General features: G+C 43.7%; 1 protein-coding gene across 4 annotated transcripts in view; it reads right to left on the reverse strand.

The window, feature by feature from the left end:
- CHST8 (carbohydrate sulfotransferase 8) overlaps positions 1 to 16,222 on the reverse strand; it is a 236,064-nt gene that overhangs the window by 47,819 nt on the left and 172,023 nt on the right. The window contains exon 1 of one of the 4 annotated variants that reach the window (XM_033157405.1): positions 9,045 to 9,107. The exons of 2 other annotated variants lie outside the window; for them this stretch is intronic. The gene's annotated coding sequence lies outside the window, so the exon portion shown is untranslated. Of the gene's footprint in view, positions 1 to 2,319; positions 2,352 to 9,044; positions 9,108 to 16,222 lie in introns of those variants that run through there. One more of the 4 variants, XM_033157407.1, reaches the window with a different exon arrangement.

Raw genomic sequence — 16,222 nt, forward strand, 5'->3', positions numbered from 1 at the left:
TTTTGATTTGAATCCATTGGTCCTACTCTCTGGAACAGGAGAAAACAAGCCTACTCCTTCCTGCATATGATGATGATGATGATGATGATGATGATGATGATATTAATAATAATAATAATAATAATAATAATAATAATAATAATAATTTATTTGTACCCTGCCCATCTGGCTGGGTTTCCCCAGCCACTCTGGCCGGCTTCCATCAGATATCAAAATACATTTAAAATATCACAGTTTAAAAACTTCCCTAAACAGGGCTGCCTTCAGGTATTTTCTGAATGTCAGGTAGTTGTTTATTCCCTTGACCTCTGATGGGAGGGCGTTCCACAGGGCGGGTGCCACTACCGAGAAGGCCCTCTGCCTGGTTCCCTGTAGTTTTGCTTCTCGCAGTGAGGGAACCAACAGAAGGCCCTTACCGCTGGATCTCAGTGTCCAGGCTGAATGATGGGGTTGGAGACGCTCCTTCAGGTATACAGGACCGAGGCCGTTTATGACAGCCCTTCAGATATTTGAAGATGGCTATTGCATCACCTTTCAGTCTTCATTTATCCAGGCTAAATATCCCAAACTATCTCAACAATTCCTCATAAGGCCTGGCCTCTAGAATCTTCATGAAAAACTACCTTATTTGCATTTCCCAACACAATACAGAAACTGGAATACTGTAATCCTTTGAGATTTACATTTCTCCTAATTTTGTGACGCAGTTCTCTAACCATTAAAAAGGGTGCAAAATGCATAAACAGTATGAGGGCAAAGTGTGCATAAAATGCATATATGTGGGAATATATAAAATGCCTTATATTAGGAGAAATTGCTTTGCAAAAAAGTGCACATCAGTCAAAACTACATAAAAATGTACATTAGGAGATATGTGCATTGAAATGCTGCTAAATATTCATGAGGAATTAAAAACATAATGATTGTAAACTGATGTGGACATGTGGAGAACTGAACGTCAGATCTGGACAAAAAGAGGAACTGAGAAAATTCAAAATGGTCAGATTCACCCATTCATGTCTGGAAGAGTCTTCAGAGAAAGGGAAAAGTCAGTTGTTTCGTAGGGAAAAGATCAAGAGAGTGGGGTGTCTGTGGTCTGGATACAGTCCTCCTTGTGGAATGGAGAGTTGGTGCAACGGCTGCTGGTATCTTAACAGGGCTGCACAAGATCTGCCCAGGTTTCTGTGAGCACGTAGATTCAGGCACATGCTCGACACATCGCTGCAGTGTGCGGAAAACAACATTCTTGCCATTAAAGGCCAGATGGGTGGGTGGGAAAACAAAACCCACATGAAAGAAAGCAGCCAAAACAAACAGGTGATGGGGGCTGATTAATGCTGAAAGGGGAATGGCGGGATAATGGCGCTCAGCTCATTTGGAGCATCTCAAAAGAAGCTCATTTTTCTCCATCATGCATGCATCTTCTTCCATTTGCAATACTATTTGTTATATTTTTTCATGGCCGTCTTGCTTATTATCCATGGTGCTAGCTTTGAAAGCAAAGAAATTTTTGGGAAAATAATTCAACGCTCAGGATTTGTGCCATGCGCTTAAAAACATTGCGCAGCTGTTTCTGAGAATGTGGGAGGGACGACAGGGGCCGGCTTTCAAACCCTTCAAACATGGAGAAAACCAGCCCAACAGAAATAAAGATTCTAGTCCAGTTTATCTCCCTGCCGGAGTGCGAGGAGTTTGGAAAGTGAACAGCTTTTTCATGGGAAGGAGTGTTGGGCTAGGACCAGGGAGGTCTAGTCAATATCTCTTTTGCCTAACCTACCTCACAGGGTTGCTGAGAAGAAAAATGGAGGAACTATTACATAGCTTTAAGCTTTCGGGTGGAAGGGAGGAGCAACAATGGAGTAAATAACTAAAAAAACAACAACAACAACACTTCTAAATTGCCTGCCAAGTTACTGAGGATTACATCTCATACACCTGGAGATAGGAAAAGGAAAAGCACTAACAGGACACTAGCCAAGAAAACAGGGCAAAAAAGAAATACCTTTCCCCACCCAAAGGTAACAGACAGCCAGCCTCTTATCTTGTGCACCTCTCCCCCCACCCCAAAAATGCATCACAAAATCTACTTATAGTTAAACCCCCTTTTCTGGCTGCTTCAAACCAGAGCGTAGCTTAGACTTAATCTGTTAGGAGATATAATAGAAAACTCTCCAAACACTAAAGACATCACTTCCAAACATCATTACAGATAACTTTATTATTATTCATGGCTTTGTAAATATGCCCATTAAAAGGCAGCCGGGGAATTTTGATTTGAAGTAAATACTGTAATTATTATTTTTTTAAAAAAATTCTTACAGGTTTGCCCAATGAGCTGTCCACGTTCTCCAGTTTTTCTTCCTAAGAAGCAGCCTGTGTGGTGGGCTGCAGTAGGTAAAGGCGCAGGAGCAGGGCCAGTGCAAAGAGGTGGCAACCTTGATGACCTCTTTGATGTCTGAAAGACGCAAGCTGGGGTGGGGGACATTTTTTCAGTTCAGTTCTCCAATGGGCAACTTTCTAGGGGCCACAGGCCTGTGGTGGGTGATGCAACAGGCATGACTTTTTTTTCTAAATAAGTATGTTTTTTAAAATATGCATGTATTCATTTAACAACATTTTTATATTGCTTGGTTGTAAGTAGAGCCTCTAAGGAAGTGATCCTGTGGCCTGATCTGCCAGAATGCGTATCTTGGGGTGCAGTGGATCTCCAGCTCAGCTGGCTGATTCCTGGCCCAGCTGAAGACATGCCAATGTAACTTGATTGTCCAGAGTAATCCCCTCCTAAGAAGGGGAATTCAAGGGACGTGGTGGGACTGGGGGGGGGCATTGAGGGAACTTAGGCTGGATCCTAAGCACATTTAGATCAGTCACATGACCCAGCAACCCAACACAGAACACTGTTTTAAAGGCTTGTTTCCCCTCTGCCAGGCAGAGCAGCAGCAGCCACTGCCCCACTACCGAATCAGGCTTATTGTATTTTTTATCTAACCCTTTCCTCTAAGGAGCTAAAGGCAGCACACATGCTGTTTCCCCTCCTCATTTAATTCCAACAACCACTCTGCAAGGTAGGTTAGATTGGGAGGCAGTGACTGGCCCAAGGCCACCCAGTGAGCTTCAAGGCTGAGTGGAGATTTGAGCCCTAGTCTCCCAGGTCCCAGCCCAACACTCTCTAATCTAAACACTACACCCTGCTGGCTCTGGTTTGCATCTAGTGTAACTTTACACTGGCTTAATTCACACCGGCGTGCTTTATGCCAGCTTCTTGTGCATTGAATTGCTCCCTAAGTGGTTTACCAAAAATAAAATAAAATAAAATTATATTGCAATGTAATCATGTACTCATATATATTCTTTCTTTATAAAAAGTCTTTAATTCCTTTGTTTTCTTTATAAGCAGCTTTTACATTTCTACAATATTGTACTTTTAGTTCCCTTAAAGTATAGCTATCTTTCATGCTGCTAGTATAACATGTTTAGCTGTAAGCTGTTAAATTAGCTTCTGAGTATTGTTTTCCACAATGTTGTATGAATTGATTTTTTTTTGTATTTACTTATTGACGTTACGATTGTGTCTAATGCTCCTAACATGCTTTTCTTTTTGAATTGTTATTGTTCATCTGATATGTTGCAAGTTGTTTTGGGCACAATCTTGTGGGAAAGTGGCCTATGAATAAACAGATGATGACGACGATGACGAATGTAATATGAATCAATTGGTGTAAGCTAGGAATGAATGAATATTTAACATAAAAAAGAGCACCCAGCTTTCGAAAAAGAAGCAACGCCAGCTTGGTATTCCTAACAATGCAAAACAAAACTGGCTGGAGGTACAAGTTCAGAACTCCCAGGAACTGTGCTTAGCCAGGCTGCTGCAAGCATGACTTCAGTCAAGAAGATCAGAATACAACTGGTGGCATAAGACCAGTAGTATAGTGGCAAATTTAGCAGGGTCCCCTCATGATCATCACAGACACACCCCTCATAGCCACACCCATTCATCTTATAATTATACAATAAAAATAATCAGGAGTACATTGCAGCGATCAGTGCAAATCTCCATGTGTTGCCTTTCAGTTGATCTTATATTTTCTGTGCACAAACACGGGCAAATGGTGTGCTCAAATATCTTCTTTCAGAGTTGGGTTGTGCTTGTGCTTTCCTTGAAATTCAACTGTACGTCCAGAACTTGAACACTGTTCTCTTGAAAGTGAAGCACCTTGAGTTTCCAGTGTTCCCACATGCTTTCTCCAGAGTGACCCTAGGAGCCAACCCTCACTGGCTGACTCACTCTGATTGGCTCCAATTAGAACAAAGAGTGAGATGACTTTTTCTTAGTGGCTAAAAGAGCTCCCCTTTCATGTTGATTGGGTGGTTCTAGGACACTGGAGAAATAGCAATGGGTCTTGGATTCCCCCCCCGGGATGCTGGACCACTACACCTCTGTATAGAACTAATATCACTCTGTGAACAAGATAACAAAGCATGTGAATGAGAAACACAAGAGCAAGTCATCCCATGATGGGTGGTGTGTGTGTGGTGGTCGTGGGGAGTGTATGAGCCTAGGCAACATCTCTTGGGCAAGATGTGTGTATGTGTATGGGCGGGACGAACTATGTATCCACTGGGAGCTGCATGACACATTTGATGCCATGGCCTCACTCTTCCTTCTCCTAGGCTGGTAGTCAAAGCACCTGTTCCTGGCAGGGATGAACAATTTCAGTTTCTCTCAGTTTCTCATTTTCCCCACCTGAAATTCACCTCCTCACATTTCTGCCGTCATTTGTGTGAATCTATTTTAATAAACAATTATGTATGATGTTTTGACTACTATACACATATTTGCAAGCAATTTCCCCTATTATAACACATTTTTTGGTGTTATTTTCATTAATAGATGCATTTTCACTCACACTTTCCCCTAATATATACATTTTTGTACACATCTGGTGATTGGATTACAAAATTCAGAGAATTTTTTTGAAGGATGGCTGGGTTCATGTATTTGCTTGAGAAGTGCAAATTAGTTCATTTCTCATTAAAACATAAACAAAATCAAATTTCTTCCCCATCCCTAATCCCTGGTACCCTTGCCTAATCTCTGTAGGACACAGCACAGGGCCTCCACCTTGGAGAGGACAGGCTTTTTGAACATCATTTAAAGCTCTCATTTGTGGAGGTTTTGGTTGCCACCATGGATTTATTCCATTAGCTGCTGAATGATAGGCAGAAACCCAACAGGTGTAACTATCAGCACTCCACCTGCTTATCTCCCTTCCCCCCTCAACCCACTGTTTGCCAATCAACAAATTTTAGTTGTAGCCTGCTGTGAAGTTGCAGGCAAGAAATGTTTAAAATAAATATATATCACACTGACTGAGCTTTTCTGCCTGGAGAGGGAGGGAGTGGAAATCCAAAGCGATGTGCATGTTTTGCTTCGCCTTCCACCATGAAATTTTCAGCTCAAATCCTGAAAATTAGGAATTGCTTAGTAAATATTGTGTCATCCTGGTTTCATGGAGAGCCATCTTTGCAGAGCCGTGTGTCTCTCTGTTTGTATGTCTGTGCAGAGGGACACTGTGATATGAATGACTCTCCCATTTCCTTTGAAGCACACCCAGTCCCACAGCTGTCAGAACAATATGAAATGAATCTCGAAAGGAACACAGAGAAGGCGTCATAAACTCTCTTTTCTGTAAAATGTGACACTTTCTCTTCCAGGAGACTCCCTTCCAGCATGTTCAGTTCTCAGTCACTCATCTCACATTAAACAAGGGAAGCGTTTCCTGGAAGGAGAGTCTCACCCACTTAATTGCTGTGTGCCAGGCTGCCATTGCAGCCACAGGAGCAGAGACAGATTTTTTTTTTTTGGAGGGGGATTTATTCCAGCCCCCAACATGCAGAACCTGCTTTACTGGATCTGGAGCCAGCAGTGTTTGCGACTTTTAAGTTTAGAGAAAAGGTAACATGATACAAGTTTATAAAATTACATGTGCCATGAACAAAGTGGACAGATAATTTTTTCTCTCCCTCTCTCATAACACTAGAACTCATGGACATCCAATGAAGCTGAATGTTGAAAGATTCAGGACAGATAAAAGAAAGGACTTATTCATGCAGTGCATAATTAAACAATGGAACTCACTTCCACAGGAGGAAGTGATGGTTATCAACCTAGATGCTTTAAACGAAGGTTAGATAAATTCGTGGAGGAGAGGGCTATTGATGGCTACTAGCCACAATGGCTATTTTCTACCACCACTGTTGGAGGCAGTAATGCTTCCGAATATCAGCTGCTGGAAACCACAGGAGGGGAGAGTGCGCTTGTTGTGCTCAAATCTTGTTTATGGGTTTCCCCACAGGCATTTGGTTGGCCACTATGAGAACAGGACGCTAGACTACATGATGCATTGGCCTGATGCAGCAATGTTCAGGGGCCTGGGCCCCTGCCTGCTCATGCCTTCAGTTGACCACTGATCAGTTGTACATCAGGAGAGGTGCCATGCCCTGACTGGAGCATTATTGCAGTCAAACCAACAATTCATGTTTTGCTAGGTAGGCACAGGAAGGGACTGAGAGTCACCGAACTTTCCTGTAAAATTTGCTAGAGAGCTCTGTGAGAGCACGTCCTTTGTCTGCCTCGGCAGGAAGCTGTAACACTACAAACTTCATTCCTGCCTGGGCACCGCTCTCTCTTTAGCTTGCCTCCAAGCTGAGCACATGTGCATGTGTGAGCTCTGCAGCTCAGACACCATTTTGAACTTAGATTTTGTACTTTTGTAATTTAGATAGTTTTAACCTACCTTCATTTTGCTACTGTAAGTTAATACTACTTTTAATTCTTCACAATCCCCTCTTCATGGATGGATTATGGGCACATTCTCCATGAGGCCTGGTGAATGTGCTCAGTGGCCAGCTGTTTTGCACATTAATTGCTCAGTTCACACTGCATAATTTTATAACATTAATCTTAACTGTTGAATCCCAGCCTATCATTGTTCTGTGGACTGCTTTGTCTTTTGGGTGTGCTCCTCCTGGAGCTCTTTGGTTTTTACCAGGGTTCAGTCCTGATGGTTGTAATTCCAGATGTGGCTCAGCAGGACTGACCTTATTCAACATGCTCTTTGGGCACACAAGAGTAAACTGTGCTCCTAAAGAACCTAAAGAACTCTGCTGCATGAATACTTAATGTTCTGTTTTATTTTCTGGAAAAGATACACCTAGCCACTTCTGGAGTTGGACAGTCAGCAGTTTGAAACGTATCTCTGCTCAATGAATTATTAGATAACTGCTTGTTTCTACTACGGGGCAAAACAATATTGCATGCACTTTTCTTGTGTCCATTCCACCTGCTTAGACAGTGAACAGGATCCTACTCTGAGGGTGGGAGAAGCTTGAATGAAACAAGGCCAGAGGCAGGGAAGAAAGCTAGAAAGAACTTCTAATGCCTTGTCTCCCTTGGTTCAGTGGAAAATTGAAAGAGTCTATGTTGAAAATATTTGGGTTGCAACCAGATAGTCATAATCAAATGGCTGTTGGAAACTTGCAGGCACATCCTAGTCTGCATATCCTCTACCAGGCAGAACGTTGCAACATACCTCCTTCATACAGAGCTCGTAAGAGGCTTAATCTGCAAATTCCTTACTCTACAGCAGGGGTGTCAAATCCAGGGCTAGTGGGTCAGATCCACACCACCAAGTCACTTCAGGTGAATTACCAGCCCCCAGACCAAAATTTCAGCCCAGTCTTGCAATGGGAATGTGGTGTGTGTACTGTGGGTAAGCGCATGTAGGTTTTTGTGTGGTGTGTATGCGTGAGTGCGAGATGGTGTATAAGCTGCTGAGTCTTTATAAGTCATCAGGAGGAGTGTGGAAGCTTGCACTCTCTCAACAGCCCCACCCTTACTCACCTGCAGCCCATCCAACCCGGTTACCTTTTGGGTTACTCATGACGTGAGGAAGTAGTTAGTCTAGAAGCTGCTTCCCCACATATATGAATGGAAAGGTAGGATATGCACTTAGCCGACCAACACATAAATAATATATTGCAACATGTCAAGCTCTGCATCAAGTCAAAATATCCAGCTGCTTTTGGATTTGATAGAGATGGCCAGCTGTCAGCCTGCAGGCTGGATCTGCCCCCGGGAGAATTTGTTCTGGCTGCTGGCAATCGAAGCAAATTTTATTCAAGGTGGGAGCACAGAGTTTATAGATGGTACAGAAAAGAATATTATTTTCAAAGCTTTAAAACAGTGAGATATCCCACATATTTCTTTTTTTATTTATTTTATAAGTGGTCTCTTGAAAAGCCAAAGGGCCCGTGTCCCATGGCTGTAATGCTGACCAAAGAGCCAGAAAGGGATTGGTTAGTTCTACTATTTAGGAATGGACACATCTATCATTTCAGTTCCCCCAGTCTTAAATTTAGTTTTGCATATTTCCACAGTCGTTTGCAAAGATTTTTAGTGTGAATGTCTCCTAATGTACCCATTTTTGTATGCACTGGATACTAAAACACACATTTTTACAAGCAATTTCCCAAAATATAAAGCATTTTAAATGTTATTCCCGATAAATGTATTCTAATGTACCTTTAAAGAGATATTTTGACATCAAATTGCATTGAAAAATTCAGATAAATGCACATTTTCATTGATATTTGTGTTTCACTTGATGTATTGGGTCTAGAAGTGCAAATTATATTGCTTCTCATTAAAATGCAAACAGGATTAATTTCTCCTGCAGCCCTACTCCCAGGTTACTGTCCAGTGCAGCTTTTGCCAACCTGGTGAGTTCAAGATGTTTTAGACCACAACTCCCATCATCTCTGACCATTGGCCATGGTGGCCGAGGCTGGTGGGAGTTGGAGTGGTTGTCCAAAATCTGGTGGGGAGCAGGTTGAAGAAGAGTGGTCTGGGGAACAGTGTGGGCATTGAGGATGCAGAAGGTGAGTCCTTGGGCATGGAACTCATGCAGACAAACCGATGTGCCTTCAAATGTGACACATAGAGGAATTAGATGTAGCCGTGATGTGCCTCTAATGCTGACCTGCTTGCTGCCTTCACTCCATTCTGAATGGTTCATCATCCTCACCTGTCCTCTCTCAAGTGCCTAACAGACAAAGTAGAAACCATAACAAGAGGGGAGGTCAGAATAGTTGGGTAACAAGTCAATTCAGTGACAACCGAAGGCAGGAAAATCTATAAGGTGCTTCGGGTCATAAATACAAGCTCTGAAGGCAGACTTCTCTTTGAAGTGTGATGCCAAGGAGTATAATCTCCTTAAACATGTTGCCTTTGAAACACAGAATGAGCCTTCACATCCATTTTCCCTTCCTGTAATATGAACTGAACCATCAATGAAATGGCATTTCCCACCAAATCTTTTCTCTTTCCAGGCTACAAAAGCTATGACTATTGACTTCTTCTCTCAAGGAATTAAAAGCCACAAGTCCATGGCACAAATCTGCATAAAACATCATAGCTGTCAACTTTCCCCCTTTTTAAGGGAAATTCCCTTATTCCGAATAGGATTCCTCGCAAGAAAAGGGAAAAGTTGACAGCTATGAAAAACATACATATGCCAATTTAGAAGAACAGAGGTTATCTGGGGTGGAGGAGGTAATTTTTATATAATTGTGCAGTGTCCCCAGCTGCCCTGGAAGGAATGTGATTATTTTTGTAAAAAAAAGAACAGCATTAAAAACAACAACGGAACATTGCAAACCACTCAGGGTCCCATAACAATGCCTGTGACTTTAAGGCAGGGTTGTTTTTTTTAGCCTGAGGGCCACAATCCCTCCTAGGCAACCTTATGAGGGCCACATGCTAGTGGAAGGCAGAGAGGAAGGCAAAAGTGAGCAGAATATAGATTTTTACCTTTGTAGAGTAGGCCAATTTCTTTGCTCTCATACACCCTTCTTGTACCTCTGTCCAGCCAAGCCAGAGGCATTATTAGAGTTCAAAGTCCCATTTCCAGCCAGGCAAAAAAACCTCAAAGAAGCTGTAAAGTAGGACCAGTGAGGAGGTGTGTCCTAGGAAGAATCCCAAGGGCCAGATAGAGATATTTGGCCACTTGGTTTGAAGCTCTCCATCACTGCTTTAGGAGTTGGTCTGGGAGAGGGTAACTCACACATCTTTGAGTCATATGCAAATTTATGTCATTTGCAAATCAAATCATACTCAACTTGAGGTGGAAGTTAATGTGGTTATTGGACCTTTTGGAGATCTTCTCTACTGGAAGGCCAATGTCTTAGAACAAGGCTTGCTGAACTAGTTAAGAAATTGCTGAAATAGTTCCCACAATTTCTGGGTGCATTCAGTTCATTTGGGGGTAGATTTCTAGTTCCCTTTTGTGTTCATAAGCAGCAGGAGGCCTGGACACTTAGCTTTTATTTTTCCAAAGTAAGTCAATTGAATCTCTGTAAAGAAAGTTAGAAGACAAAATGTGGACTCAACATTATAAAAAGCTTACTAGGCAGGTACAGAGCCGCTTGGTCACTTAATTACTGTTGGTTGCATGTCAAGGACCCGATCCCTCCCGCGGAGAAATAAGACACAAGACACCATATGTAAGGTTCAAATGGGAAATAAATGGCCACAACTTTATTGGTTACGGATGTTGAGCGGTATTGGCTTAGGCATTGGATCAGCCGACTATATCCGACTCCAGTACGTCGTGCTGGCAGTCTGGGAAGGGTTAACCACGGTGGATGAGCCCCTGCTGCTGCACATCAGCTAGGGACTCACCCTGCGAACACCGGCCTGGGGGCGTGCCTGGGGCCCTCACCTTCCACGGCTCCGGACAGTGGCCACGCCCCACCGAACTCCTTTACTTTCTTCCAGCAGGAGCAGCTTGCAGTGAGTAGTACAGGTTGCCCATTCAGAAACAGTATGAAGGGGCCCTGTGCACATACCAGTGTGGACACAGAGAGGGCCAGATTCAATTCACTAGTCCCATCAACAGAAGCCTGAGCAAGGACTTCTGCCAGAGCATTGGGGCTCCCCCCTGCTCCCCCTACCTCTCAAAATTGGCTCTGTCAGGAGTGCCATTGTCAGGAGTTGGGCTAGTAAGCATGACCAAATGGTCCTGTCATGGATGCTTTCACTATGTAAGGGCGTCATTTAAACCCCGCCCCCATACTGCATGTCTTTCCATGATGCTCTTTAGTTACAACCCCCTAACCAACACTCATATCGCCTGTTGTTTTATGTAAACCTCTATACGTTTACTTCCTGCATGTAAAATAGAAACTGAAAACTTCCTGCCCCCCCACCACATTGCATCTCAAAAATCAAGATTAGCATGGGGAGACATTTACACAAAGCAAGCACATTTGTGCTGATTTATTTAATTTATTCCAAGAGCAAAAAAAATCACCCTCTTGATGAAATATGTTGGGCTCGGAGAATTTTCTGCACTTTAAAACAAAAAAGAGAAATAATTAAGATGTGACTCTTGCATTGGATCCTATTGCAAACAATAAATCTTCACCACGCTATAATCTTTGCTATAATGGTCTATTTAAGAGCAATGTTGTACTTCAACAGCAATAAAAAACGAGTTGCAAATTGTTTTAATTTTGCCTGCTTTAAAGAACTAAACAATGTTCACAAATATAGGGAAAGGCACCACGTCCATGTAAATGTGGCTTTATTTGCATAATATGACATTAGCGGAATATTTCTTCGTAGAATATTAAACTGCTGAAATCCTGCAGCCAGAGAATTGGCTGCTTAATTTATACCAATGCAATTTTTTTTCAGGTGCTCAGCCCCAAGAACAGCTCCTTGATTCTTGTTGCCACCTTATAATTAGCAGCAGGACTGCAGGGTACTACTTTGAGGGCTCAAGGCTTAGGCCCATGACACAAATCTGCATAAAATGGTGCAAGCTGATCTAAATGTGCACCTATACTGGATAGCTTTAAATGTACACCTCTCAGAAATTAAGGTGGGTGGTGCCCTGCATTGTGCAGTGAGTGTGCCAGGCAGTTCTATGTGCACAGTAAAAAAGCAACATTTTTTCATGCTTACCAAGGGGACAAGGGCAGGAGATCCAGGGTCTCCTGCAGACTCAGCACTCCCCTGACCCAGCCCAGTCCCAAAAACACCTCTGGCTGTCAGATAACAATGCTGCAATGGCAGAGGCAACCAAGTCTGGGCGGCTCGCAACAGAACATTAAAAACACAATAAAAGATCAAACATAAAAACATCCCTAAACAGTTGTTTATTTCCTTGACATCTGATGGGAAGGCGTTCCACAGGGCGGGTGCCACTACTGAGAAGGCCCTCTGCCTGGTTCCCTGTAACCTCACTTCTCACAGTGAGGGAACCACCAGAAGGCCCTCGGAGGTGGACCTCAGTGCAGGAGCGGAGGTAGTGGGTGTGGTGGGTGTGGGCCACCCTGGGTGTCACCACTGAGAGGGGGGGTGACAAAATGCCGGGTGGCACGCACCACAGGGCCTGCAGCATGCCTGAGCCACAAGTCTCTCCTGGGCGAGATGTGGTGGCTTGGGAGAGCTGCCCAAACAGTCTGCCCGCTGCCTCCCCCCCAGCTGTAGGGCAGCTGAGTGGGAGGAGGCAGGCAGATTCCAGAGGCCCCAATGGGTGACTCGCCCTGCCCCTATGTCTGGGTAGAATGATGGAGGTGGAGATGCTCCTTCAGGTATACTGGGCTGAGGCCGTTTAGGGCTTTAAAGGTCAGCACCAACACTTTGAATTGTGCTCAAAAACATACTGGGAGCCAATGTAGGTCTTTCAGGATCAGTGTTATATGGTCCCAGTCACCAGTCCAGCTGCCACATTCTGGATTAGTTGTTTCCGGGTCACCTTCAAAGGAAGCCCCACATAGAGTGTATTGCAGTAATCCAAGCATGAGATAACTAGAGCATGCACCACTCTGGTGAGACAGCCCGCGGGCAGGTAGGGTCTCAGCCTGCATACCAGATGGAGCTGATAGCTGCCCTGGACACAGAATTGACCTGCGCCTCCATGGAGAGCTGTGAGTCCAAAATGACTCCCAGGCTGTGCACCTGCTCCTTCAGGGGCACAGTTATCCCATTCAGGACCAGGGAGTCCTCCACACCCGCCTGCCCCCTATACCCCCCAAACCACACTTCTGTCTTGTCAAGATTCAACCTCAATTTGTTAGCCGCCATCCACCCTCCAACTGCCTCCAGGCACTCACACTCTGAGGCTGGCATCCTTGTCTGGGAGTCAGTCCCTAGGAGCACTGTGGGTCTTGCTTCCAAGTCAACCTGCCCAAGAGAGCCTGACTGAAAGTATGTTTGTGTGTCATTGCCCTTGTGACTGGATCATTGGACTGCGCGGCCAATTCTGAGGCGGTTGTTTGGCACCAGGAAGTGACCATTATGCACTTTTGGGCCCTTTCTTAGCTTCCTCCTCCTCCTCCTTTACATGTCCAAGTCAAGCCGGGGTCTAAGGGCTGCTGGGAGCACCTTCAGGTCACATGCGTATGAACTCCCTGGCTTCACTAAGTCAGTATCTAGAAGCATTGCTTCCTCCAGCTGTGGAGGCAGAGCACAGCCATCATGACTCATAGGCATCAACAGCCCTCTCCTCCAGGAATTTGTTTAATCCTCTTTTGAACCCGCCATTGACACCTGAGAGAGCGAGTGCCATAGTTTAACTCTGCCCTGCCACATATCTCTTTGCCTTCTTCCTTCCTTCACTTAAGGCCTTCTCCTCCATTGCCTAACCTGCACCCTCCTTTCAGCCCCTGGAGCTGTGGGCTTCCATTCTTTTCCTTACCACACAGCACCCCTTTTCAACCTGCCCCACCAACCTCTCCTAGGAGGAATTTGGAGTTTCTGCCAAAACACATCTTTCAGCCTCTGCCAAACACAACTCTTCACACACACACACCAGACTCTTAATCAGCCTCCTCCAACCTGGTGCCCTCCAGACGTTGTTCGATCCCAACCCCCAGCCAGCGTGACCAGTGGTCAGGGATGATGGGAGCTGCATACCAACAATATCCAATTCCTACCCTAAATCCAGCAGAACCCCCTTCATTCCATGTAACCTGGCATAAACATCTCACTTTGGCATCTCTGTGTTGTTTTCTTCTCCTGTACCAGAGTCTTCATTCCAGAGACAAATCTTGTTGACTGGCAGAACAAACTCTAGGTTCCAGCACATGGCCAGCTATCACCAGTTGTCTTTATTCTCCGGGGCAAATTCAGAGGCAGGCAGGTGATGGATTGACATCTAGAATAGTTGCATCAGGCACTTGACCTAGCTGGTAATTTTCAATTCCATCCCAGCCTTGTTGAGTTTAAACAAACGAGAGAGCCCTGCTTGTCTTCCCTTTTTTATGTACGGATTCTGTTAAAATATATCCTTGGCAACTGTCCCCATTTCTCATGGTATGAAAAGGAAGCTGTTACAGTTTCCCAACCTCACTTTGTGCAATTTTGAAATGAAAAGATATTTTTCCCTGTCAAACTTCAAAAAGTCATCTCCCCCGCCTCTCTAGCTGCCCCCCCCCCCAGCCAACAAAACAAAACAAAATAAATCATCAAGTTGGGATTAAACAAGGCCAAGAAGTGAAGCATTTGTTTGTTTTATGAAGTCTGGGGAATTTTGATAATGAGCGCTTTAAAATATACGCTACGGAAGCCTTTCAAATTCAAGACAGATAAGAAATAATGGTTACATATTTCAACTTCAAAGACAAAAGTCACCTTTTATCACCTAATTTAACAGTCTCCCTTAGTAAAAATGTGTTCCAGGAATGGGGAATGTTTGTTAAATAATAAAACCCACTGCCTACGAATAGCCGCATTTTTTTTTTAATTGCCATAATCAAAGTCCGAACACATTTCCATGCCAGCTTTAAATAGATCTGCCTAATGACAGCTCTTTCCTTAATGAGTATCAGAACAAAGGGAACGTGTGCATTTCTTTTTGTTTGACTTCCATCTGACAAAATATCTGGATTTACTTAATAGGAAGATGTGAGAAAATGGTACATCTGAGTGGCAAGGTTTGAAGTGGAGAATACTTTATGGTTAGAAAACAATTTTATTTGCGGGTAGAATTAAGATAATAGGACATGGCGAGGAACTTCTTGATGCCAGAATGAGCAACGTTGAGCAGTTCCTGCAGTTAATACAGTACAATCACGTCTTATGCGCAGAAGGTAAGGAGGCTCCCACAGTGGTGATTCAAGTATACACACATTTTTTGCATGTATACACAATCCCCAAAATGTAACCTCTGTGCTGTGACGGTGCCGTATTTAATATAGAAGCCTTCACCTCTTAAGGCAGGGGTGGGGGACCTGGCCAGGCAGAGGTCCCCATTTGGCCCACAAGTCCATTTCCCCCCCAAAGCATGACCACCTGCCCCATACCTGGCACCAGGTGATGTCAGGTATGGTGTAGATACCAACGTGGCTATAAAGGAACAATGGGGAGCATGAAGTGAGCTCCTGATTGTTCCTTTGTTGGAGAAAAGTGTGCTCCCACTGCCCACTATAAAGAGGTTTTTAGCAGTGAAACCATTGCTAAAATGGATGCTTCTTCTTCCACTTTAGAAGTTTAAATTCAAACCAACAGGGCAATACGGGCTCCTCAGCTGATGGGCTGATGTAATTACATAACATGCCTCTGTTAAAGAAGGTACAGTATCTGGATAAGGGCCTCTGTAGAAGTTCTTAAGACACCGGCAGGTTAGACTATAATGAGGTGCACTCTCACGTCCCAAGCTGCATTTTCATGCAAATGTCTCCTAATATACATTTTTTGTATACCACGTTCCCTAATATAACACATATTTTTGTAAGTTACTTTCACTAATACATGTGTTTTTATGCAAGCTTTCCCCTAGCATATGCATTTTTTTGGTAAACATTACTTGGCTGGAGAATTCCCTTGCAAAACCTGGAGAAATGTGAATTTCAATGGATGGCTGTGTTTGAAAGTTTCACATTTATTTAGTTATAAAAAAGTATTTATAGACCACTATTTCATAAATAATATGAAGGCAGTTTACAATAAAAATACAAAATACAAAAAATATGCTAAAAACCATATTAAAAGGTTGAAAAACAGACATCAATTAACCACAGTGGAAAGATGTATTCTTAATTGCCTGCAGAGACCTGGCAGAATAGGATAGTTTCCAGCAGGCATTTAAAAGTTAAAACAGAAGGTGCCTGCTGAATCTATGTTGGGAGAATATCCTGTGAGACTGGGCTG

Source organism: Lacerta agilis, chromosome 8 (genome assembly GCF_009819535.1).
Source record: "Lacerta agilis isolate rLacAgi1 chromosome 8, rLacAgi1.pri, whole genome shotgun sequence".
Lineage (NCBI taxonomy): Eukaryota > Metazoa > Chordata > Lepidosauria > Squamata > Lacertidae > Lacerta > Lacerta agilis.